The following is a 27083-nucleotide window of genomic DNA, read 5'->3' on the forward strand; positions in this document are numbered from 1 at the left end:
ACTGTCTGGCTGAAAATTGAGACAGGAGAATGAGTTCGTTTACAGACTAAGCCTGTTTTGAAACAGGGTTATATTGACACAGGGGTGATGATGTCCACGCTTGGGAGTGGGGGTGGGGTGGGGAGAGACACCCTCCAAGCCAAGGAGCCCTTGTAGTGGAGTAGGTGACGGAGGGGGCTGCTCACCGCAAGGTCAGCACTGTGAACCGTTCTCTGCAGGAGAAGAAAGGGGAGGCTTTCTCCTCCCATCAAGACGTACACTTTCTAAAACTCACAGGGGCAAAAAGTCAAGAAGTTGCTATGCGTTAGAAATGACTCAATGACACTGAGGGATTTCTCCCCTGACAACTCAGCACAATGGTTAAAATGCTCAGCTGCTGATGGGTGAATGGGTCAAACCCACCAGACCTGGGAATCTGTGTCTGGGTGGACTAGAGAAACAAATCCAGAGACACTCAGAGGTGCGTAAGAGAGAGCTTTATGTACACGAGCACTTGAATATTGAGAAAACATCCCAGCACGGTCCAGATCAAGTCCCTAACTCCAATATTAGCCCATAGGTCCACTACCAATCTATAAATTCCTCTTCAGACACACACAACACATTCAATGATGCAGAATGCAGGAAGATCTCAGGCCAATGGCTGGAAAGTCTTGTGGATCCAGTAGCGGTGGAGGCGTCTCAGCGCTGGCAGGGGTCTCCACGTGGCTCCTTCAGCTCCAGGGCTCTAACGTAGCTCCATGTGTCTTGTCAGCAAGCATGTCTCGCATGGAGTGAGCCCACGTCCCGCCTCCAGCAAGCTGTTTATCTTCTTAGTGCCTCTAAATGAGGTCATTACGCTGCGTCCTGATTGACAGGCTGAATTCCACTCCTTCACTCTTACTACTCTCAGATTGACAACAGATTATGTCATCACCACAGGACCTGCTTCCATAAAGATTACAGCGAAGGAAAGTCAGTTTCAGTTTGTCACATTGGGCCACCACGAGTCAGAACCACTGGACGCCGTGCAACAATCTCCCGTCCAAAATAGCGTCCTCGCATTCGACACCCCAGCAGAAGGTTGCTTATCAAAGACGTTGGCTTTGGTAACTCCAGGTCTCCGAGAGGTTAACTTCAGGCTGAGCTCCAGGTGGAATGGAATGGGGCTGAGGCGGGGCTCTCTCTGACCAGCTGCAGCTGCAGTGAGTTAGCAGGCAGGTGAGCTTGCGAAGGATGCTCAGCCTCTCTCCACGTGGGCACAGCGCATATTAGACCTCAGCTTCTCAGTGTTCTTAACTAGCCCCTTCACTCTCACCCCCAAAGTTAATAGAAAAGCCGTCATAGAGGGCTGGCGTTTCTTTCTTCGTTGGCTGTCTTTCGTGGCTGTGACTACCTTTGACCGTGTGCTCCTAGCTGGGTTTTGGTGGAGGCCTTTTGACGGTGGCCTGAGTGAGCACCGTGTCCCATGGTTTAGTATCCGGTGTTTGGGCCGCACGTGCAAGCTGACGGGGAATCCATCTTCACCGAGGTGAGTGTTTGGGTCTGTGTAGCTGCCCATAAAGAAAAATCCCAAACACTGATTATGATTGAATTTCCCTCCTCTATCTCCCCAAATGTGTTGGCATCCTAACCTCTGGTATCTGTGAATGTGCCTCTGTTCGGAAGTAATGTTAAATAACTATTGTTAAAGATCTAAAGCGTTTCCCATGACCATTGCAGTCACAGACTCTCCGAAGTTATCTGCCCACCCGCATTGTTACATACGGCCCCTTACATACTGCGCTTTCTTCCTGTAACTTCCTCCCTCCTCTGTCCCCTGTTTGAAGGCGTGTATTCTACTGTATATGAGTGGTTGGTTTAGTTGTTTTTCAGAGAGCTGAACTTGACTCTAATCTTTTTCCTTTTTCCGTTTTTATTTCTTTTTATTATTTTAAATGTGTTGCTATCATTGAGAGTATCCGCAGCAAAACATACACCAACTCAAACCATTTCTACATGTTTGATTCAATGACATTGATTGCAATTCTTTAGTCTGTAATTTTCTGAGTTGCACCTCCTCTATTACCAACCATGAATTCATGGCCCCTCAGTTTCATATTTCATCTTTTCAATGGCTATATCAGTTTGACCCCATGCAGATAAATTCTTATAAGAACAGACTACTCAAGGCAGACATTTTTAACTAGTGAAGCTTATTTTATTTTATTTTTGGTTTTAAGAAGACTTCTTGGTTGTATTTTTGGCTTAAGGTTCAAAGGTGGTCTCAGGGTTCAACCACCCCTCATGGTTCCAGGTAGTCTAGAATCCACAGAAATTGGAAATTGTGTTCTGTATTTCCCCCCTTCTGGTCAGGATTCTTCTATGGGCTCTTTGATAAAAATGTTTAGTGACGGTAGCCAAGCAGCATCTGAATTTTCTGATCTCATGGCCAAGGCAGCAGTTCACCGAGGCCATTAGCCACATAATAGCAATGATCCTATTCCTGATTCTGCTCCTGAGTCTCCGTCTTCCCCTGTTGTTCTAGGTGAATAGAGACCAGCTGCTGTGCTTCAGATGGCGGCTTCTGAGCTTCACAAGGTCTTAAAGACGCTGACAATAGAGCCTTTGAAGGCGTTATAAGTTAGTTCAGCAAGAGGCGATCATGGATCATGGTGCAGCCTAATCCAGTGTGACTGCTGTCCCTGTAAGAGGAGCGGAAGCCCAGAAAGCAGGCAGCTGTGTGCAGATGAAGGCAGAGCCTGGAGGGATGCACTGAGGAGCCAAGAAATGACAAGAATTGCCAGGAACCTCCAGAAGCGCGGAAGACCTCCCTCTGAAGTCTACAGAGAGAGCACGGCCACCGACACCTTGATTGGGGGTTCTACTCTCCAAAACTGTGAGTTGGTAAACGCTTTCAGCCCTCCAGTTTGTGGTACTCCTTTAAGGTTGCCCGGGCCACAATTATGTAGCCTTTCTCTCTCACTGTTGGGGGTGATGGAAGAGATGCTGTGCTCTTAGTTACAAAGCGGATATAAAGTTTGAAACAATGATGATATTGTCCAGTTATATAGTATCAAATGGCCAGCTACACTGTATTTGCTAATGCTTCCAAGTTTGGTTGCCATCTGGTAGAGTAGATACCTGGCGCCAGGGTCTCTAAGCTCTTCCTCTCCGCTCTCCCAAAGAGCGTCAGACACGGAAGAGGGGCTTTCGGGTGGTCTCCATTAACCATGCATTTTCCAGACATGGAAACAGATGCTCAGAAAGTGTAAGTGCCCAGTCTTCGGTCCATTGGCTTTTAGGTAACTGTAGTCTAGGAATCTGGCTGCCTGATGGCTATTGTCTGTTCTCCACATGGTCTGGCACTTTTTGACTCTCCCTAATTTTGCCGTTGTTACTCACTATCTGTTTTGACTCTATGGGGGATAAATTTTGGACATAGGTCTGTGGACTTTTTCGAACGCAAAGTAGTTATAACAAAAAGAGGCAGATGCATTGTGCCATTTTAAGTAGAATTTTAAGCTTTCTTTTCATGAAAACATTGCTCACACCTCTTTCCGATCAGAACTATAGTTAATATTTGGATGCTTTTTCTTCCTTCGAAAGAGGGTGTTTGCTTCCCACATTGCTCTCACGTCACTGGCAATGGTAGCCAGGCCTTTTCTGTTATAAGGTCCTGGGAATTCACTTTCCCACGACGAAGGCGGTGGGTGGGGTTTGCGACTGTCGAGTTTGTTCTCATGGTGACCCTTGTGTTACAGAGTACAACAGCTCTGTTCTTCACTGTCATCTTGGCAGAAACTGCGCCAGGCCTTTTTACCACGGAGTGCTGGGTGAATTTAAAGCACAAAACTTTGGGCTAGCAGCTGATCACAAACCACCTGTGCTGCCCATGCATTTACAATAAAGACAAACCATCACCCAAGACCTCCAACCCCCCAAAACACGAAGCTTATTGCCATCGAGTTGATTCCAACTTCTACCTGGTCCTATAGGATCACTATGAGTCAGAATTAACCCAATGGCAGTGACCATGAAGACAGGGAAGATAACATACCCACATGGCACCAAGTGGCTATAACCATGCTTTCATTGGAAGCCCTCTGGGGGTGTCCTCTAGAGTTACTTTGAGTCAGAGCAGTTCCATTGGATCCCGATGCGTCAATTAGATCTGTCTTCTCCAGAGCTCTAAGAGTACATGGTTGAGAGCGTGTGAACCCACCAGTCTTTTCTTCATCAGCAGCTAATTCGAATCCTCTTCAGTTTCGGCAGCAAGGTTGTGGCATCTGAAATCACAGGTTGTTAATGAGTTTTCCCTAAGCCTGGTGCCATGTTCCTTCTGAAACCCAGTTTCTCGGATGATTTATTCAGCATGCAGATTGGATAAGTATGCTGAAAGGATGCAACCCTGATACACACTTTTCCTGATTTTGAACCAGAACAATATCCTGTTGTTCTGTTTGAATAACTGCCTCTTGCTCTGTGTGCACGTTCCACACGGACAGTGGAATTCCCGTTCTGCACAGTGTTACTCATAATTTGTTATGATCCACAGTCAAAACCTTTGGACCATCAATAAAACACAAGCAGCTTTCTGGTGTTCTCTGCTTTCAGCCATTATCCATTTGATGTTTGCAGTGATATGCCTTGTTCAGTGCCATCTTCTGAAGCTAGCTTGAGTTTCTGGCAGTTCCTGTTGATGTATTTCTGCAACCAATTTTGAATTATCTTCAAAGTTTTACTTGCATGTGATATTGGTCAGTCATTTTCAAATTACTTGACATTCTATCAATTCCTGGACCTCCTTTGGGTTGGTTTTATACCGTGATCTAACCTTTTACATTTTCTGTACTATGTGGATACAATGATTACTCCAATAACTCAGTAATGTTGACTTCTCAGTTTCTTCACATCAACCATTGAAGTTCCTTTCCACCCAATCTTGAGCAAAGTGATAAATGCAAGTTTTTGTATTTATTGTTGTGCAAGTTGTGCAAGCATTTTAAGAGGTCTTTCAGCTGTCTCAAAATCATTAGGGTTCTTCAAGTGGAAATTATAATAAAAGCAGATCTATGGAGTGTTAATTAAGTGCCAGGAACCTCAAATTTGTTTTTCCCTGAGATGTGAATATTTTTTAGGTGTGTTTATCCTTGTCCATTTTTGCAGATGAAGACAGCAAAGTCAGAGAAGTAGGAGACACCAGGCCAAGTGGCTAGTAAGTGGTAGGTGGGGAATTTGGAGGCCAGAGAGCAGCCCGATTCTGATGGTTGCACTCGACAGCACGAACTTGTCTCCAAAATAGGATTCCCCCTCCCCCCAATAGCTGTAATATTAGGTGGCGAGTTACCAAAGGGAGCTGTGGACCCAGTCATTGGTGAGTGGTAGCTACATATATAACAGGACACTATCTTTGTGATGTGAGGTGGCTATCAGGGGGCTGCAGAAAGTTTGTGAAACAATAGAATTGAAAGAGAATGGAATTTGACTACACATATAATTGAAGATGCTGCCTTGATCCCAGACATCTGCTCACTAGAATCTCCTCGCAGCAGCAGCTCTGCTGGCTGTAACAATACTTTTAAAAGAATGCATTCATTTGTTAATAGTTTGGCAAATACCCTTCCAGATATATATTCTTTCTAATTGGGAATAGATTCTTCATCTGTGTGTAGTCCCCGTGTTCTGGACCAAAGGAGCAGGCGTCCTCTTAAGCAGGCCCCTTCCATCTGCTTCTGCAACACATCCGTTGTACCTTCATTCTCCAGTTGTGCTTCCGGGGCAGGTGTCTCTTTTCATTAATGGACTGCCCAACAAATCTGAATTGGATCTGTCTCCTTGACAATCCCTGCCAGTCAGCCACAGTCAGCTTGTATCTTACCCTTCCACCGCACCTGAGAACCATCCTGCCCCACCACCTTCAGATGAATAGGATTGCTCTTCTCAGACTTGGTTTCTTCTTTGGCTTTTGGGTTTCTCATTGCCCTTGGGGAACTTTGGAGTCTCTTAGTTGCAGCCTCACAGAAGCGGTGCCAGGTCTGCACGCAGTGGGCACACGGGCAACACCTGGAGCGGTGGAAGAAGGCAGTAGTGATGGTGGGGCTCCCCAGCAGTGCTACAATCAGATGATCAACTTACGCAGGAATGCCTGCTGGCATGTTGCTAGGGATTGTACGAAATCTAAAGATCAATTTGGGGGCGGTGCCCTCTTAATGATAGCATGTCTTACCGTTCCATGCGCTTGGCTGCTTAGTTACTCCTGAAGTTTCCACTGGTTGTCCTTGATATTTTCTACTGTTTGCGGATATTGTGTGTGTGTGTGTTTCATTGGTTCAAGTGCATCCTCATTAAAGCATTTTCCTGACGGCTGAAACCCCTCGTCACAGCATTCCACTCTCTGGGTCATCTTGGTGCTTGTTTGCTTGTTTTTCTTTCACATTGTGAATTCCCCCCATTCTTAGTATTGTGAGTGCTGTCCCGTTGTCTTCTGATGCTGTGGGTAGTGTGTTATGACACTCTGGTTTTCTTTTTAAAAAACTCTCCCTGAGCAGAGAGGAGACCCAGGGGCTTGATGGGGTATAGAGCGCTGTGACTTTGTAGATAGTGTAAAATTCCCCATAATAGCATCTCTTTAGGCTTAATATTTGATCTGTTTCTTGGGATCAAACAGGTTCTTAATTTTATTTTTGTCTTTCATAAGTAAGTCTAGTTGGTTGCCATAGACCTTATTATGGCAAAACTGTTGATTTTCCTTTCATTTTGGCATGCTGAGTAACGGTGAGTTTTACCATGTTCTATCTGAGACCCATACTTCTTTCATCACATGTGCATTTCCCGAATTTCTGCAAATGTATAAGGAGTTGGTGACTCATTCAGAAGTGATGTCTAGCAGACAATGCCCCCTTGTGGCAGTTCCAAATGCTAGTTGTTTGGCTGATGGGAAAAATCACTGCTAGACCAAAGGTAGTTTGTGGTTGTCAAATAGCCAAAAAATTGGATGAAGGTCAAGGTTGATCATTATGAAGAACATAGATGGGGCTATTGGCTTTAAAAACAATGATGTGAACGAATGCTTGGAGCTAGTTTGCTGAGTTTATTCTGATTTCTCTCAACCCTATGAGCCAAATAGAACTACTCCATAGAGTTTTCAAGGATTTAATTTAAAAATATATTTTTTAACTTTTTAAATTCAGTACAAGCCAGAGACAAAACATTCATCAACTGGAGATGACCACATTACAACCCTACACCAGATGCAGGATCTGTGCTCACTCTGCTCTCTATAGGGTAATCAGAGGGATGGGGGTGGGGCGGGGGGCTGAACATGGGAGCATTTGGTGACTTTTAAAACTGATGGAAAAGCCCCACCTCTCATAGTGGCATAAAGTTCTCATTTGGTCTTATGACTGATGTGCAGAGAGCCCAGAGGAACAGACCCATCTGGGGGTCCAGAGAGGCCTCTGTATTTCACTCATGCCTCTCTCTCATTAGCTAAGGGGCTCTAACAATCACTTGCACGCAGAGGTAAGAGGAGTAATTCTCCAGGGAATATGGACAAAACTGGCAGACATAAAAAGCGGGTACAAAGAAGTTCAGTCTTGTTGCCTGAAATTGCTGTGCAGCTGGTGGCTTTGAACCACTGATCTTTTGATTTGCAGTCCTTGGAACTCCACTGAATGCTTAGGACAGAGGAGAGTGAACATACAGGGGTGGGGCGGGGAGGAGGTTAAAGATGCCTGAGAGAGTCTTCTTTTGTCGTGTGGTCCAAGAGTCAGCAGCAGCACACACTTGGGAAGTGGTTAGAATTGCAGAATCTCAAGCCCCTTCCCAGCCCCCTGGAATCAGCTTCTGCATCCGAGCCAGAACTTCTGCTGGTTCCTTTGTACCGCACAGTGAGAGCAGCTCCGGTCAGGGCAGTGTGACCGTGGGCTTTCGCTTAGGCAGGATGGGCTTGAAATCTGCTTTTGCCACTTACCAGCAGTGTGAACTTGGGTGAGAAATAACTGTGCGCCTCAGCTGTCTCGTCTGCAAATCGGGAACAGTAGGGCACCTCTTGTGGGATTACTTTAAGGTACTCCACACCAGCATCGCACACCTTCAATGAGGGCTTGCCGTGCCTCAGGCACAGTTCTAAGGGACAGTCCAGTCACTCATGAGATAATGCAGGATACAGACCTGGCAAATAGTAAACGATCATTACGTTTACAAAGTGGTGGCTTTGACTGTACTCGTCCCAATCAAGCAATGTCGTTGAGCAAATGGTTGGAGTGAAATGCTTCAAACGGAGAGGCCGGTGGATGTGGCAGGGCAACAAGTGGAGCTGGCGGCTGAGGTCTGGGGGCAGTGGCAGCCTGAAGGGGAGGATTCTGAACTGTCTCGTGACATGAGCTTTGCGTTATTGATGGAGCAAGGATTCTGTAAGATGAAAGCACTTTACAGAGAACTTGCTTAAGCTGGTAGACAGCAGGAAACGCCACACCAAACTCCCTGCCATCAAGTTGATTGGAACTCATAACAACCATATAGGATAGAGTAGGGCTGCCCCATGGGTTTCTGAGGCTGTAAATCTTTACAGGAGCGGAAAGCCTTGCCTTTCTCCCTCAGAGTGGTTGCTGGTTTTGAACTGCCAACCTTCTGGTTAGCAGCCCAATGCGTCCCTACTGCAGCATCAGGGCTACAAAGGGTTGTAAAATCCTGGTTCTCCAACACTTTGGTCTGAGGACTCCTTTATACTCTTACAGATTATTGAGGATCCCAGTGAGCTTTCAGGTGTTATATGGATCACTTGTTACCTTATTGCAACATTAAAACTGAGCAACGTTCAAGGTATTCACCTACCCAGAAACAACAACCAACTCATGTTAATAATATATATATTATTTAAAAATCATTTTATTGGGGGCTCGTACAACTCTTATCACAATCCATCCATCCATCCATTGTGTCAAGCACATATGTACCTTTGTTGCTATCATCATTCTCAAAACATTTGCTTTCTACTTGAATCCTCATTTTCCCCCTCCCTTCTCAGCGTCCCTTCTCACGAACCCTTGATAATTTATAAATTATTATTTTGTCATATCTTTTTATAATTTTATTGGGGGCTCATACAATGCTTATCACAATCCATCCATCCATCCATTGTGTCAAGCACATTTGCATATTTGTTGCCATCATCATTCTCAAAACATTTGCCTTCTACTTGAGCCCTTAATATCGGCTGCTCATTTCCCCCCCTCCCCACTCCCCCCTACCTAATGAACCCTTCATCATTCATATGTTATTATTATTTTGTCAGATATTACACTGTCCGTTGTCTTCCCCGCTTCTTCTCTGCTGCCCCTCTCCCAGGGAGGAGGCTATACATAGATTCTTGTAATCAGAAGGGGGAACTGATTATTTTGTCATGTCTTACACTGTCCGACGTCTCCTTTCACCTACTTTTCTGTTGTCCATCCCCCAGGGAGGGGGTTATATGTAGATCCTTGTGATCGGTTTCCCCTTTCTACCCCCACCTTCCCTTTCCCCTCCTGGTATCGCTATTTTTAAAAGTAAGAATTAACTACTTTTTCTAAAAGAAAATTAGGAGACTCATTTTGTTTCATATTTCTGCGCATCTCTTTCATGCCTGGCTGCATAGACTTGAGCTGGACCCTGACAGCCATTTGTGTAGGCGGTCTTTGGCGCGATCAGCCGTTGGGACCCAGCACCGTATGCTCATGAGAGGACACAAGCAGCAGGGCCCCTGTAAAAGGTCTCGCGGGCTCCTAGAGATCTCGGCTGACTGTCCTCAAGTCAATTCCGACCCAGAGTGACCCTATAGGACAGCTTAGAGTGGCCCTGGTGGGTTTCCAAGACTTTAACACTTTACAGAAGAAGAAAGCCTCCTCTTTCTCCCAAGGAGCTTTCTTTCCAAGGAGCAGCTGGTGGTTTGGAACTGCTGTTAGTAGTTACAGAACCCAACTCGAACGTTGCTGTGCTACCAGGGCACCCAGAGAACGCGAGCTTTCAATGAGCAAAGCGCATTTACCGCAGATGCGAGGGCAGAGGGGGTTCGGTGCAGAATGCTCCCTGCCTGGCCAGTCACCTGTGTCTGTCAGTAGAGACTTGGGGGAAGGCAGGCTGGTGATGAGCAGCGCCGCCTCTAGCGAGAGCAGCAGCGTGGGACTCGGACAGATGCAGCCCCAGAGGCGCTGCTCGCTCTCCCACGTCACTGAGAACACTTCCGGGCAGAGAGCTGATGGGATGGTATTCCACAGGGAACTGGGAGTGAAGGGAAGGTCTCTGAGATATAGACTGTTATCCATCGTCTCTATTTGGAACAGAACAAACCTGACCGCGAAGAAACAAGATGGGCAAGCCGTCCTCTCACGTGCTTTAGAAAGGCTGTCAGGAGACCCCAGGCCTTGGAAACGGGCCCCAGCTTGGTCAAGGAGAGGGCAGGACAGGGCAGGGGAGGTGCCTGGACAATCCGAGCTGATGGACACCGGGGCTACAGCACGGCCCAGGCAGGCCAGGCGGTGTGGCCTTCTCTTGTGCACAGGATTGTTGGGACCCAAACCGGCTTGAAGGCACGTCAACACCACCACCATCCCCCTTACCCCCAACCTCCACCAGCCCACCACCCACTCACCACTCACCACTCACCACTCACCACCACCACCACCACCACCACCACCACCACCACCACCACCACCACCACCACCAACTCCACCACCACCAACTCCACCACCAACACCACCACCACCACCACCACCACCACCACCACCACCACCACCACCACCACCACCACCACCACCACCACCACCACCACCACCACCACCACCACCACCACCACCACCACCACCACCACCACCACCACCATTACCACCACCATTACCACCTCCAGCACTCACCACTCACCACTCACCACCACCACCACCACCATCCACCCCCCCACCACCCCCCTCACTCACCGCCCCCCCCACCGCCACCCCCCACCACCCACCACCTACCACCCACCACTACCCAGCACCCACCACCCACCACCACCCTACAGCCCTTTGCGTTTCCCCAGGCACCTACTGGAGTCTTTGATTACATGCACTTGGAAAGCAACATCACGTTTTCATTGTGTTGCAGGATATTTGGTGGGCATTTTGCATGACCCGTCCCCTCTTGTTGCTAGTTTGGGGATATGACAATTAGCCTGCAGGGACGATTAGAGCATGGCATGGTTTCCATGTCACAGTCTAGCTCCTAGATAGGAGAGCAGTTACGCAAACAGAGCAGATCTGTCTTTAACCAAATACATGCCTTTAAACAGTGCAGCTGCCAGGCTGCATTCAGTCAGAGTGGACTATACAACCCTTCCTGTGTGTTGGGAATGGCCAACGAGGGGACGATTTCCTGTGGGGATGGCGGCGATTTGTAGCAGTTCCGTCAGAAGAGTTGCCTCTTTCATTTTGACCCCTGTGGTAGCTAGTGTGGACGTCATGTTGTGACCAAGGAGTTTAATTTAACGTCACAGCCTTTGGGCTGGGTATACACAATGTAGCTCGTGGACAATTCAGGACCAAAGCAATAGACGTTCATTGTATTTAACCATATGGTGGTTCATTACTATAGACATAGACTACTGTGGAAACACCTGAAAACTATGTACATGGAAAGGGGCCCTGCTGGTGTAATGAGTTAATTAAGAGTAGGACTGCTAACTGTAAGATCGACGGGGACAAGGATGAGGCGGCTGCCTGCTACCATGGGGTCAGAATCAACTTGAGGGCAGTGCAGATGAAAATCAAGCACTTCCGAATTCTTTCCATTGAAAAACCCATCTGTAATAAAACAATTTTTTAAGCATGGAAAGAGGTGTTTATTTGTTTATTTTTTAAAAGACATCATTTTATTGGGGGCTCATACAGCTCTTAGCACGATCCACTCATCCATCCCTTGTGTTAAGCACATTTGTATATATGTTGCTGTCATCATTTTCAAAAAGAAATTTTAACTGGATTTTTGGCACCCTCTCACTTTCTGAGTGGTGATCTGTTAAAACAAAGTTCAGCTTGCATTCTTCTTTCTTTTTTAAAGAAGAGACTGTTTGTAATAAACATCACTGAGAAATGCTCCACATTGTAGATGAGGTTGATGTGACTTTTAAGAATTACAGTGTAGATAGATTTCTCGTCAACTGAATCAATAGTAAATATTTGTTATTAATATTTGTGTGGCATTATGTGGAGACCAAAATATATTCTTCACCCCCTCATGGAGAAAAAAGAAACTATAGTATCTTTAAATTTTTTGTGAAATGTACCTTGTAGAAGAAAGAAAAAATGATTACCTGTGGATACATTTTTTAACTGAAAATAAGATTTTTGTAGTCAATTGAAAAGCCACATGAGAAACAAGCATTGACTTTTTTTTTGGCTTGGTTCCTGGTGTTGTGAGTTACTTGTTGGGCTGCTAATCACAAGATCAGCTATTCGGAATCAAGGCCCATTCCCGGGGGAAAAGATGAGGCTTTCCACTGCCATCAAGGGTTGACCGTCTCAGAAACCAGACTCACTATGAATGACGAATGAGTTTTTTTTAGTTGAGATGCATTTCTTGAATGCACATCAACAGATGATGGGAGAAGGTCAAGAAGAGATCTTCTGGGTGAAGACAATTTTGTTTTTGAGAGGCTGGCATTCAAAGTTTATTTCCAATATTCTTTTGTATTAAATTATAATACACCCTGGTAGTGTATTGTGTGCTGGGCTGCAGTCCACCTGGTCAGCCATTGGAAACTGCCAGGGGCTTCTCGGGAGAAGATGAGGCTTCTGCTCCTCCTCTGAGAGTTGCCGTCTTGGAAACCCACCGGGGCAGTTCTACTCTGTCCTCTAGGACGGCTGTGAGTGGGCAGAGAGTTTGGCTTGGTTGGTATTTTATGAAAACAGGTTTCTGCACGTGCACGACTTTGGCCGGCAGGGGGCGACAGAGTAAAGTACTTGCGGATAGGTGCGGTGCAACCTGAGCGTGCAAGTCAGGTCTTGACGGGGAGTGGCGGCGGCGCCCCAGTCAGCTGGAGTCAAAAGGGGCCGGCGGTACTCAGTCCTAGCCGGTGGTGGTTGCTTTGGGGAAAAGAAGACGCTTATGTTGCCACCCCCGCCCCCTTTTTTTAAAGCACCTCTCAGATCAAAAACAGAATGAAAAGGAAGAACACGTTGGGCTGAATTTGGACTCTGGAACGCCAAGACCTATAACATCCAAGATTACACATGCGCAGATGCATTTCTCTCCTTACAAAAGGAAATGCCCATAGACTTTCTTTAACAAGGAAGTGAGGGGAACGGGGAAAACAAAAGTAGAGTGGCTTTAATATTTATTTGGGCGGGGGTGGGGGTGGCGGTGGCGGGGGGGGTGGGGGGGTGGCGGCGTCATACTGTCTCTGTGGGATTAGGATGCCATGGCAATGATAACGCTTTGCTTTGAAAGTGGAAGGTAGGAGGAGCCTGTCTGCGGATGAGACCAGGCAAGTGCTCCTGCAAGCAGCACTGCACTTTGTGTTTGAATATCTAGTCTAGCCTCCTACCTGTGCCACCTGTTGTGGGGATGGCGACACACTCCAAGCCTTGTGGGATTGTTTGGATTTCAAACACATGTATCACATTCACCCCTTTATCTTTGTACTTGACATACTTGCCAGTCTAGTGTCTTAACTTTTGCTTCAGAAAATAGAGTCTCTATCTGGACTGCGTTCTCTAAGGTGACACTTGAAATGCGACCACTGCCACACACGTGCCATTCTACAAACAGCCGCATGCAGCTGCTCTCTTGACCGCACGGCGAGGCTGAGGAGTGAACATATCTGAAAGACTTTTCCTCAGAAACGGACTTCTTTTTCTCAATCACATGGGCAATTCTCCCTTTTTTACAGGACTTATGATGCACATGTATGTCCTAGTCCAAACTCCCACACTTCCGGTCTTGACACCATTCTGACGGACAGCGACCTTCCAGGGTAGGGAAGAACTAACTGCTCCTTAGCATTCCTGGGAGCACATCACCTTATCGTTCTTTTGTGGCTCATGGGTTTGAACGGCTGCGCATTTTGGTCAGTAGCCCAATGCTTAAGCCAGTTTGCCACCAGGGCCCTTATACAAGCCTACGATCAGACTATTCTCTTTTCCATTCTTCCTCGAGCTAACCCCTCCTCATCCTTCAGACCTTTGCTCAAGCACGGCTTCCTCTGGGAGCCCTTCCTGGGTGTATCTCCTAAGATCGCATCTCTCCCAGCACCATGTCCTCACCCTTCCCTAGTATGGAGGGAATGCTGTTTCGGAGGAGAGACTGAGCATCCAGTGATGTGGCCATAACTTGAGGCGTGTCCCTCACTCTAGGAAGGAGAGGCTGTGGGTCACAGCTCACGCATGCCGAGATGGGGCTGAAGTAGGCAGAGGGCATTCCCTGGTTCTGATAAGCAGCAGGTGAGGACAGAAGCCGAGAGGCTTCTTGGGAAGTGGCTCCTGTCTCCTTGATTAAGCGTGATGTGAGGTCATCATGTAACAGGGTGGCAACAGGTGGAAGGCTTGAGGACTCGCAGCTGGTGACTCTGGGGCAGCAGAATGACTGGGTGCAGTTGACAGCAGTTACAGATGGTTGCTGTTAGGTGCCGCTGACTCAGTTCCGACTCATAGCGACTCTTGTACAATGAATGAAAACCCAGTGGTCGGGCCTGTGCCGGCTCACAATTGTCCTTATGTCTGAGCTCACTGTGACAGCCACTGTGTGATCCATCTTCTGAGGGGCTCTCCTTCTTTTGCTGCTCTTTTGGGTTAGAGATGAGGACTCCTGATTTAGAATGAGGCCCACCTGTCCATGAAGAAGGAGGAGGCTGTCCACGTCAGAGGGACTCACCTCCCACTTGGGCAGATGATGGTAAGGCATGGCCTACGGATGCTGGCACACAAAAAGGTAGTGGTCGGGTACTGAAGGTTGCAGGTTCCCCAAATCTGGGGCTAAATGAGGGCAGGTATGTTGAAATCAGAAATGTCTCATTTCTGCCCCATTGTTGACACACCTGTGACTTTTTTGCTCATCTGGGCCTGGTGGATGCGAGTTGAATTTAGACTCAACTTTAGTCATATGCCGCCTCCTCCTGATGGCCAACTATCTCCCCCTTCCCAGTTATTTTTTGGAGATGCCACAGGGATATATCCATGAAGCTGTCTTCCTAGGCCCTTAGCTGACACTGGATGGTAGTAGATGATGTCACCCTTCCACGTAGTAGAATGTCAATAGCGGGATTGATATCCCTTCTCATCCGTGCCATGGCCGGACAGCTCCCTCCTGGCAGTGGTCACAAAAGAGCAAACAATTCTCTGTCAGAGACAAGAATGGAATGTGTCACCTCCTGGGGTCCAATGATTCAGTGATGATGGAGCCTGAAAGTACCTCCTTTAGCTGGGCTGCCCTTTGGGCTGGAAGCACCAGGCTTAGTGCCTGCTCAGTGGCCTCTCGTGGTTAGCCCCCAGGGGAAGTACGTCTGCTGGAGCTAGCTATCTGGCTGTTGGTCTGGATCAGGGTGTCCTGGGAGGCGGCTGTGAACATGGTGTACAGTCCTTACATCCCTGCACGGAGGGCGCATGGTGAACGCAGGCCGGGAGCCCTGCCAGTGGCTGCTTTGTCCGACTTTATGATTTCTATTTAAAGAGCATTGAAAAGGGATGCTCTCCTGTTATCATAACACTCACCTGTTCTATTTGTTGTTCGTTGCCATCAATTCCATAATGGGTAATGTTTCGATGCTCTCCAGGGGGGTTTTGGTGACTAATTCCTCCTTTGTGGTCTGTTCCTTGAATGGAAGCTCTCCTGAACCCTGTCCTGCAGCTGTTTAAATACCAGTGACCCAGCTCTCAGTGTCACGGCAACACCCCAGCCACCGCCGTACGACGAAGTGACAGGCAACGGTTGGGGAAAATATTGAATGATGCAGGAAGGATGAACAGCTGGAACGAGTCCACAGAGTCACTGTACCAAGAAGAAGTCATCATATTCAACCATTTCTGGAGCAGCATGTGAGCAAGAAGCACTGGCACTGAAGGAAGACGTTCAAGCCCCACTGAAATTATTAGATAAAAACAGTGCTCCAGGAATTGATGGAATACCAGTTAGAATGTTTCAACAGGCTGAGGAAACACTGGAAGTGCTCACTCATCTATGCCAGGAAATTTGGAAGTAGTTACTTGTCCAAGTGACTGGAAGAGATCCATATTTGTACCCATTCCAAAGGAAGGTGACCCAACAGAATTCTCAAACTATAGGATCACATCATTGAGAATGCAGACAAGTAACATTTTACTTAAGACCCCCATCGAGATGGAACTGCTAGAAGTCCAGGTCCGATTTAGAAGTGGCCGTGAAACCAGGGATGTCATTGCTGATGTCAGATGGATAATGGCTTAGAGCACAGAATCCCAGAAAGCTGTTTTTCACTTGTGTTTCATTGGCTATGCAAAGGAGTGTAACTGTGTAGACTATGGATAACCTGGAGAAGAATGGGAATTCCAGACCGTTGCATTGTGCTCATGCAGAAGCAGTTGTGCAAACAGAACTCCTGTTTAAATACTGTTTAATACTCCTGTTTAAATACTGTTTAATACTCCTGGTTTAAATCAGGAAAGGTGTGCGTCCGGTTATATCCTCTCACCATACTTATCCAATCTTCCAATAACTAGAGAAACTGCCTTATAGGGAGAGGAATATGGTATCAGGAAGGCCAATTGACAAGCTGCAGTATGCAGCTGACACAACTTTGCTTGCTGAAAGTGAGGAGGCCTTGAGACACTTGCTGATGATGATCAAGGATCAGAGCGTTCAGTATGGATTACAACTCAATGTAAAGAAAACCAAAATCTTTGCAAGTGGACCAGTAGCTATCATGATAAATGGAGAAAAGGCTGACGTTGTCAAGAATTTCATCTTGCTTGGATCTACAGTCAGTGGTCCTGGAAAAACAGCAGTGAAGAGATAAAATGATGTACTGCATTGGGCAAATCTGCTGCCTAGACCCCTTTAACACGTTGAATGGCCAAGGTGTTACTTTGTGGACTAAAGTGTACCTGGCCCAAGCCAGGGTCCTTTAAATTGCCTCATAGGCTTGTGAAAGTTGGACCGTGACTAAGGAAGACCAAAGAAAACTGGATGCACTTGAACTCGGGTGTTGGTGAAGAATATTGAAAACAGCATGGACTACCAAAAGTACCACCAGAGCTGCCTTGGAAGAAGCCATCCAGAGTGTTCCTTAGAGGTAAGGATGGCAAGACTTCATCTCAAGTGCTTTGGCCATGTTATCAGGAAAAGCCACAATGCTGGGGAAAATGGAGGGCAGCACAAAAGGGGGAACCCCTCAGCAAGATGGACGGACACGGTGGCACACCCTCCTGCCTCTTGCTGCGTGTGACAGAGAAGGCTCACTGAGTAGCGTAGTTTGGGGTGGTTTGGGCTGGTATGGGTGGTTAGGTGGTGCAGGAGTAGGTAGGGACCTTCGCCTAGGAGGGGTCGCTGAAGGAGGTACAGGGGTGTCTAACTTGCATGGACATGATTGCTCCTGTCTGGTGGGATCAAGAATTAAAAAGAGTAGAGAAATAAACACAAATTACTGCAAAAAGAATACAGTAATTTCAGAAACAGGCTGGAGGAAGCAGGAAAACAATAGCCAGAAAGAAGTAAATAGCTAACAATGACAGGAAAATAAGAACAATGGAATAGAGAAAAATGAGGAAAAAATACAAGCAAAAGTAGGGAAGGAGGAAAATAAGGTGAAATGGAAAAGATAATAGTAAAGAAAAATGTAGAGAAAGAAAGGAAGGGAAAATAAAAGAGAAATAGAAAGAGAGAACACAAGAGAAATAAAGGATGAAAAAGGAAGGAAAGAAAAGGGCTGGCAGGGTTGGAGTTCTGGAGACAGTTGTGAAGGACGAGGACCTGGTATGGGTTGGTATCATCCACCAGCTGAGGAGCCCAGGGGGAGAGCTGACGGGGCAGGGAGGAAATCTCACATGCAGTTCTGCAGGTCTGATTGTTGTCTCGGGTCAGAAATAATTTGTGCAGACTCAGGGTGCTTGCTCCCAGACGGAACTCTTTGGGGCCCAGGGCGGATGGCTCTGGAAGGAGTTCTTAGGTACCCAGTGTGGCCAGCAACAGTCTGCTTGCCTGACCCTTTAGTTCGACTGGTCTGATGAGGCAGAGCCTACATGGCTCAAGCCTTTGGGTGGTATCCTAGGAGCCCCATCCGCTTGGACATAGCTCCTACCTGAGGTAGGGCAGGGGCTGGAAGGAGTGGGATGGAGCTGTACCCGGCCTCTACAAGGGTGAGGGTGAATGTTGGTCACTCCTGTGGTCACCAGGAGGGTGTGGGGAGTCAGGGCAGACCCATCTTGCTGCCTCAATTGAATGCTGTGTGGCTCCAGGCCAGGAGACAATTCACCGGCTTCTCTCAATTGCAAGGTCAGAAGTTGGAACCCACTGGCTGCCTGTTGGGAGGAAGTTGGGACTGTCTACTCCCATGTAGAGGGACAGTATCAGAACCTCACAGGGGCGGTTCTGCCCTGTCCTCAAGGGTTGCTATGAGTTGGCAGCCACTCGATAGCAGTGAGCGTTGGTGTGTCTCTTTTCCTCCAAGCATCCAATCCATTTTTCTAACCTTTCCTGTGGTAGTGACAAAATCTGGTGTCAAACTGGCACTTGAGAGGATTAAGAGTGAAGGGGTGGAGTCCAGTTTGTCAGTTGGATCATAGCCTATGAAGCCTCTGTGTGGGCATGGCCTCCTGAGAATTCTAAGAATTCCTGGATTTCCTCCTCGGAGGCGGGAGACACTTTTTTCTCTCTGCTCACTTCCTTGGGAGACTCTCTATTGACAGGGCTGACTCCCTGTGAGACATCCCTGAGGAGAAGGCACATGGACCTACCCAGATGCAGCCTGAACCCTGAACTTGGAGAAGCCACGTGGAGACCCCTTCCAGCCTTGAAATGCTTACAATGCCACTGGATCTATGAGACTTCTCCCCCACTGACCTGTGATCTTCCTGCATTCGGCATCATTGCATGTGTTTTGTTAGTCTGAAGAGGACTTTATAGATTGGTGTCAGACCTATCGGCTAATGTTGGATTTATGGACTTGATCCGACTGGGCTATGATGTTTTCTCAATATTCAACTGCTCTTGTAGATAAACCTCTTTCTTATATACATATGAGAGTGTCTATGGATTTGTTTCTCTAGTCTACCCGGGCGAACACATTTCCTCTGAAGCTCAGGGTTCCCGGCTCCATATCTGTTTCTGGGTCTCTCCTGTCTTTGTTGCAGACCAGTGGATCTCAACCTTCCTAATGCTGCGCCCCTTTCATACAGTTCCTCATGTGGTGGTGACCCCACCCCCAACCCCCCGGACCACAAATTTATTTTCGCTGCTACTTCATCACTGTCATTTTGCTACTGTTATGAGTTGAGCGACCCCTGTGAAAGGGTCGGTTGACCCGGAAAGGGGTCGCGACCCACAGGCTGAGAACCATGGCTGTAGAAGGTCTGCATTTGCCTAGTTTGCCATCTTGCCGGAAGTTATCAGTAACTCTGCAGAGGACGAAGCCAGACCTAAAGAAAAAGAGAAAAATTAAAGGCTTCCTCCCTGCTACTAACAATGTTATAACTAATATGTTGTAGTGCAAGGTGGAAAGATTTTCAAAACAAAATTGGCTGTTAGTAGTAATATGATAAATACAACATTCAGAAATGTATAATTAGATGAGGCTGGCTCTTGAGAGTTGTGAGAAAATTCCATTATCATATAATTACATCTTCCCAGAAAATTTCGGAGACCCACTTTTAGCGATGATTTATTATCCGGTGATAATATATGTTAAGGACTGGTAGTGTTCCCATCTGTTGTGCCTCGGGTTGGTTTGGGTTGAAACTGACTCGATGACACACAACAGCAAAACAACAACAACAACACCATCCTGTGATTGCGAGAGACCATAGAGACTCCTGTGGAGGGCAGCGGAGCATGCCATCCTGGGTTACCAGGCCAGTGACACCAATTCCAGTGCCTCCTGCCGTTTGGGTTATGGCTAAGCAGGGAGTCAGTTCTGCCTTTTAAAGGAGTACAGGCAAACCTGGATTCTGAGCCTGGTTTCTTAGCATGTTCAGAGTGGGTGGCACAGGATCTGCCCAGCTCAGGTCTCCAGGTTGTCCTATTTGCCACTAAATAATTGTTTTAACGCTAGCCCAGCTTGGCAGGAGATCACGCTTGTGTTATGCCGGTGTGTTTCAAAAGTGGGCAATTCATTTGTTAAATGAATACGGCAATTATTAATTTCAATTTATCCTGTTTATTGGGAACAGATGTTCATTAACATTTATTTAACTGCTAATTCTAGAGCCAAACTAATTACCTCCAACACACAGCGCCGTGGTATCCTGTACAGAGACGCTCTCTAACTGCCCTGCGCCGGAATATAAAAATAGCTTGCTCTCCATGGTGCTGTTTTTCAGGTGACCAGGTGGGGGCTCTGCTCACTCGGAATTCAGCTCGCCGTTGGCTGCGAACCAGTTCCTCAGCACAGAAAGGCTCTCAGCGCGGCAACGTGTGGGGGCGGGGGCGGGGAGGTAATGAAAGCCAGTGATGTCATGAGGCTTAGGAACACACACACACAGCCTCATTGGCCTCTCTGTGGTTTGACACTCTGGATAATATTAGGAGCTGTTGAATTGCTTCTGCCTCTTGGCCACCTCTTGTGGCCGAGTAGAACTGCCCAATAGAGTTCACTTGGCTGTAATGATAAGCGTCATGGGAAGTCTTTTTTGCGTTGTTTTGCTTTGATTAAAAAAAAATTTTTTTTCTGTACATGAAATCCAGGATAAGTAAATCTTTGGAGATGGTAACTGGATCGAAGTTTCCTTGGGAGTCTGGCAGGGGAGGTTGGGGGGATTGGGGAGCTAGTAACCATGAGTACAAAAATGAAGAAAATGTTTAAATTGGATTATGGTGATGAGTGTACAACTTCTGGATGTAGCTGAACTATTGGGTTGTATGATATGTGAATTATATGTCAATAAAATTGTTAAGAAAGAAAAACATTTCTGAGCCCAGTGAGAAATAGCCTTCTACTATGAGCCTGGAATTCCTGCAGACCGTGAGAGGAGTGGTAAGATGATAGCAACCAGAAGAGCAGAGGTGCCTCCTCCCCCAGCCGGATTGGTGATTAGGCATTGGACTCGATCCCAAAGGTCCACAGGTAAAAACAACCAGCCACTCCTGAGGTGAAAGATGGGCTTGTCTCCTCCCACCAATAGTTAAAGTTTTGGAAACTCCCAAGAGCAGTTCTACGCTGTTCTGTAGGGTCACTGAGTCGGCACCAACTTGATGGCAGTGAATTCATTTTCCCCAGAGAAGCTGAGCTGGGAACGTAAACCTAAAATGGTTAGCGGTTCTAATGTACTTGAAGGAATCCAGGTATAGGTTTTCCTGTAAACTCTCTCAAATGTTGGCTAGAAGCTCAAAAGTTAGAGGAGGGCCGCTGCTCAGCAGTCTGCATGTGTGGCTTGAGGGTTCTTCTTTGGAGATGTGTTTTCCCCGTGAGTGCCCAGGTAGCACTGCCAGCGGGAGAAAGCGGTCGGCCCCAGAAGACTGACCGCCGCAGGAACCTGGCCTCTAGCATGGCCAAGAGTTGAAGCCCCCTCAATGGGTGTGGGTTTGGTTTTGGTACTTATTGTTTTATGAATAGTCTTGCCTTTTGGGGGTCAGTTATATTTGGTTTCCAATGTTCTTTTGGCCCGTAAAATGATCTCTCATTAAAAATATTTACTCTCAAGCAGAGTAACCTTAACCTTCCTGGGTTTCATTTTCTTTATTTTTAAAATGAGGAAGTTGAATTTTATTTGCCTTAAAGGCCTGAGTCACTTTTATGATTCACAATTTTGACATGACTTAAAATCATGCAAGAGAAGCAAAATGTATGTTCTCCCAAGGCGGGGTGCTAGAAATCTTTGGTGAAGCACATGCATACTGCTAAAGAAGTCTGGAGGTAGCCTCTTCAATTCCATTAGTTGGTGCCAGTGATTTTGTAAGCACCTAATCCCTAAATTAAGCCCCACTCTCTTTGAAATATGTGGAGTGGTGTCCATTTTCTGAACTTAGTAAAGAAACACTACTGTAGACCTACCTCCATTTTTGTTTTGCTATATATATCTTCAGTAAATTGATTTGTATCAATATAGTACCTTAAATTATGTTCTTTGAAAATGCTTAATAGGGTGGTCTTCTAACCCATGACTCACCTTAACTCTCCATTAATGAAATACTGCTCTCTGTATTGATATAATTATGGGTATCCACCACACAGCAAAGCTCTGTACTTCCATAGACTGCCTTTCTATCCATAAGAACTTCAGTCCCTGACCTGGTCAATGAATCCTTCAATGTCACCTCACAGAGATGCTCCACACTAAGCCATCCCATGTAATTCTCTCTGGCCAGCTTGTACGGGATTCTCCTTCATGTGTGCCCTCTGGGGATAGGCTGGCTGGGTTTCAATTGCAGCTCGACCATGTTCTGCTAGGCTGAGCCAGGGACAGTTCTGAACTTCTCTTGGGGTCAAATTTTCTCATCTATAAACTGAGGAAAATAATTCCCATCTAATAAAGTTGCTTTGACATAAAGCTCAGTTAATTTTTTAGCCAGTTATATCCTTTCCAGTGCCAAAGCATAGAACCTGTAGATGGGGTTCGTGGCATACAGACCTAGGATTAGACAGCATGTAACGCATACAGGCTATGCCCCTTTCAGTCCTCTCTCATCCTTTCAGCATGAAGTCCAGGCTAGTGATCAGTGTGTCTCCTAACAGCTCTTTTACAACACACTAGTGAGAGTTATATCAATGGATGAAATTTGGAAAATTAGGATTCAGTTAATAAGCACACATTTTCTTTTTTTTGTAGATAATTTAATTGGAGGCTCTTACAACTCTTGATACAATCCATACATCAATTGGTTCTGACATATTAGTACATATATTCCATCATTCTTTTATTTTTTAATCATTTTATTAGGGGTTCATACAGCTCTTATCACAATCCATATATACATCAATCGTGTAAAGCACATTTGTACATTCATTACCCTCATCATTCTCAAAACATTTGCTCTCCACCTAAGCCCTTGGCATCAGCTCCTCATTTTCCCCTCCCTCCCCTCTCTCCACTCCCTCATGAACCCTTGATAATTTATAAATTAATGTTTTGTCATATCTTGTCCTGTACGATGTCTCCCTTCACCCACTTTTCTATTGTCTGTCCCCCAGGGAGGAAGTCACATGTAGATCCGTGTAATCGGTTCCCTCTTTCCAACACACCCTTCCTTCCACCCTCCCACTTACACCACTGGTCCTGAAGAGATCATCTTCCCTGGATTCCCTGTGTTTCCAGTTCCTATCTGTACCAGTGTACAGCCTCTGGTCTAGCCAGATTTGTAAGGTAGAATTGGGATCATGATAGTGGGGAGGAGGAAGCATTTAGGAACTAGAGGAAAGTTGTGTGTTTCATCGTTGCTACATCAAACCCTGCTGACTGGCTCATCTCCTCACCGAGACCCTTCTGTAAGGGGATGTCCAGTGGCCTACAAATGAACTTTGGGTCTCCACTCCATACTCTCCCCCTCATTCACCATGATATGATTTTTTTTCTGATGATGCCTGATTCCTAATCCCTTCAACACCTCATGATCACACCGGCTGGTGTGCTTCTTCCATGTGGGCTTTGTTGCTTCTGAGCTAGATGGCTGCTTGTTTACCTTCAAGCCTTTAAGACCCCAGACTCTATATCTTTTGATAGCCTGACACCATGGGCTTTCTTTGCCACATTTGCTTATGCACCCGTTTGTCTTCAGAGATCATATCAGGGAGGTGAACTCACAATGATAGGATTTTTTGTTCTTTGATGCCTGATACCTGATCCCTTCGGCACCTCTTAACACAAAGGCTGGTGTGCTTCTTCCATATGGGCTTTGTTGCTTCTGAGCTAGATGGCCGCTTGTTTACTTTCAAGCTTTTAAGACCTCAGATGCTATATCTTTTGATAACCGTGCCCCATCAGCCTTCTTCACCACATTTGCTTATTCACCCACTTTGTCTTCAGCGGTTGTGTCGGAAAGGTGAGCATCATGGAATGCCAATTTAATAGAAGAAAGTATTCTTGCATTGAGGGAGTACTTGAGTAGAGGCCCAATGTCCATCTGCTACCTTAATACTAAACCTATAAATATATGCACATAGATCTATTTCTCCATCCTCATATATAAATATATTTGCATATGTATATGCCTTTATTGAGACCTCTATAATGCCCTCTGCCTCCTAGCTCTTTCCTCTATTTCCTTAGACTTTCCTCTTGTCCCACTATCATGCTGAGTCTTCATTTGGGCTTCAGCAATTCCTCTTGGATACATTACCCTTGATCATGCCCTACCAGACCTCCTATACCCTCCTCGCCACCGATTTGGATCACTTGTTGTTCCCTTGTCCCTGGGTTTGTTAACACCACTACCTTTCCCCCTACCTCTCCCTCTCCCTCTCCCATGTCTGCCCGGAATGTTGGTCCTATTGTTTTCTCCTCCAGATTGTTCATTCAGCCTATCTTATTTAAACAGACCTGTGGAGATAATAACATGCACAAAACAAGACAGCAAAACAAAGCAATAATACACAACAAAACAACAAATCAATGACAAACAAAACAAAACACAAGAAAGAAAAGCTTGTAGTTAGTTCAGGGATCGTTTGCTGGCCCTTAGGAGCGTTTTCCAGTCCAGTCTGTTGGGGCACCACACCTTGGCCCCAAAGTCCACCTTCAGCATTCCCTGGGGACCTCGCTGCTCTGTTCTTCTTGCACCTCCTTAGTGTTTTGCCTCAGTGTGGCAGGATCAGCTTGGGCACAATTCCCACACTCTGTCTCTGGTGTTGCCCCTGTAGGGCTATGGGTCAGCGAGGGACGTCATGTCTCATAGTTGGGCCGGCCATGTGCTCCTCTCTGTGGACTGGCTGCTCTAATCAGGAACATCATTCTCAAGGCCTGGTGGGCCAGGCTGTGTTCCACTCTCTCCTCCTCCCCCTTCATCTGCTCCTGTGTGCTCTGATCAGATATGTCCCTCTCCTGGAGCTCTAGAGTCAATGCTGTCCTTTGAAATAAATTCTTCTGTGGGGAGGGGCTCCATAGTTCTTTTCTAGACATTTACCTTCCATTGAGCCCTTGGGATCAGCTCCTCTTTTTTGCCCTCCCTCCCCCATCCCCCAACCCTCATGGCCCCTTGATAGATTATATATTGTTAATTATTTTCAAATCTCACACCAACCACTGTCTCCCTTCCCCTCTGGTTTCTGTTGTTCTTCCCCCTGGATGGGGGTGTGTGGTTATATGCCGTTCATTGCAATCAGTGCCCCCCTCCCATCCCACCTCTCCCACCCCCACTCCCTACACTTTTGGTATCTCTATTCCCATTCCTGTTCCTGGGTTCCATGTGTCGTGAATTTTATCTCTTGCCTATACCTATGTACATGCTCCTGTCTAATCCAGAGTGGAAAGCGACACTGGAGTCATGGTAGTGGGGGGTGAAGAGGCCTCAAGGGATCAGAGGTAAATTGCATGATCCATAGGTGGGTGCTCTACTATACTAATTGACTAATCCCTCCCTGCGGCCCCTCTGTGTGTGTATGTGGGGGGGTGTTCCATTGGCTACAGATGGGCTTTGGGTCTCTGCTCCAACCCTCCTCCATTCTCACCAATGCAATTTTGTTTGTTTACTGCTTGTTCTGAATCTTCTGATGCCTGTTGCCTAGTCTCGATGACACCTCACGATCACACCAGCTGGTGTGCTTCTTCCATGTGGGCTCGTTGCTTCACTGTTAGATGGCTACTTGTTTAACTTTGAGCCTTTAAGACCCCAGGCACTATATCTTTTAATAGCTGGGCACCATCGTCTGTCTTCAGCACATCTGCTTATGCACCCATTTTGTTTTCAGCGATCATTAAGGGGAGGGCAGTGAGCATCACAGAATGCCAATTTGTTAGAACAAAGTCTTCTTGTATTGAGGGGAGGTATGAGCCAAAGCCCAAGGCCCATCATAAGCAGACATTTTTGTTCAGTCAGTTTGCAAACTATTCTCCACACAATGTAGGCTCTTCAACGAGAATTTACTCCTACCTGTCCAAAGCAGCCTGGATTTCTGGCTTTCTTTAGCAAAGAGAGAATGTTGATTAGAGACACGTGGGATGGACCCTGGCTACTAGCTGGACTTGACCAGCTTGCTCCTAGATACATCCTTTGCAACAAATCCAACTGACCTCGTTCCCTTCCAAGCAAGTCAGATTTCTTTACTGCTTCTCTGTCGCTCTTCATGCTGCTCCCGTTTTGCTGGCACCACTGAGTTCTGAGAAACGATGCTCTTTGTGGCGTGCCATTCACGGGCACTCAGTCATCACGTCTTACTGTCTGGGCCACTGCCTTCCCCCGGCTTCCTTCTCACTCTCTGCACACCAGGTGAATTAGGACCAGCTGATCTGCGTTCATTGTTGGGAAAGTCAAAAGCCTCCAAAATCATAGTCTGAAATAGATGGAGACAATGTATTTCCCTTGATCCACCCATGGTATGCCAACAAGCCCAAAGAATAAAAAGATACCAATGAAAACACTGTTGTTTAAGCCTCTGGGGGAAAGCCAACAAGGATTATAGTTAGAAGTACAAAGTCTCATTCGTTCCTTCCCTCAGTAATATATGCTTTATGCATATATTTGGTATGCTTGTTTTATGTATATAACCATAATTATGTTTTATAATAATAACATGTCTTATGCCTCACTTATTAAAGTTGCTTCCAGAGAGACATCTCTGCCTCTTCCTTCTTTATTTCTTACCAACAGTCTCCATTCCTCCCATCCACAGACTTACCCATTCTTCTGACGATATCCCTTTTCTCTTGTCCCAAACCTTTGATCATCTACAGAATAGGATTTTATCAAAGCCAGGGATGATCCATATATCATTTCACATTTCCTCTTTTGCCCCCCACCCCTTAACCATCAAAGTTAATTTCTTCCCACAGGAAACCTTT

This window comes from Tenrec ecaudatus, chromosome 2 (assembly GCF_050624435.1).
Source record: "Tenrec ecaudatus isolate mTenEca1 chromosome 2, mTenEca1.hap1, whole genome shotgun sequence".
In the NCBI taxonomy this organism is placed as follows: domain Eukaryota; kingdom Metazoa; phylum Chordata; class Mammalia; order Afrosoricida; family Tenrecidae; genus Tenrec; species Tenrec ecaudatus.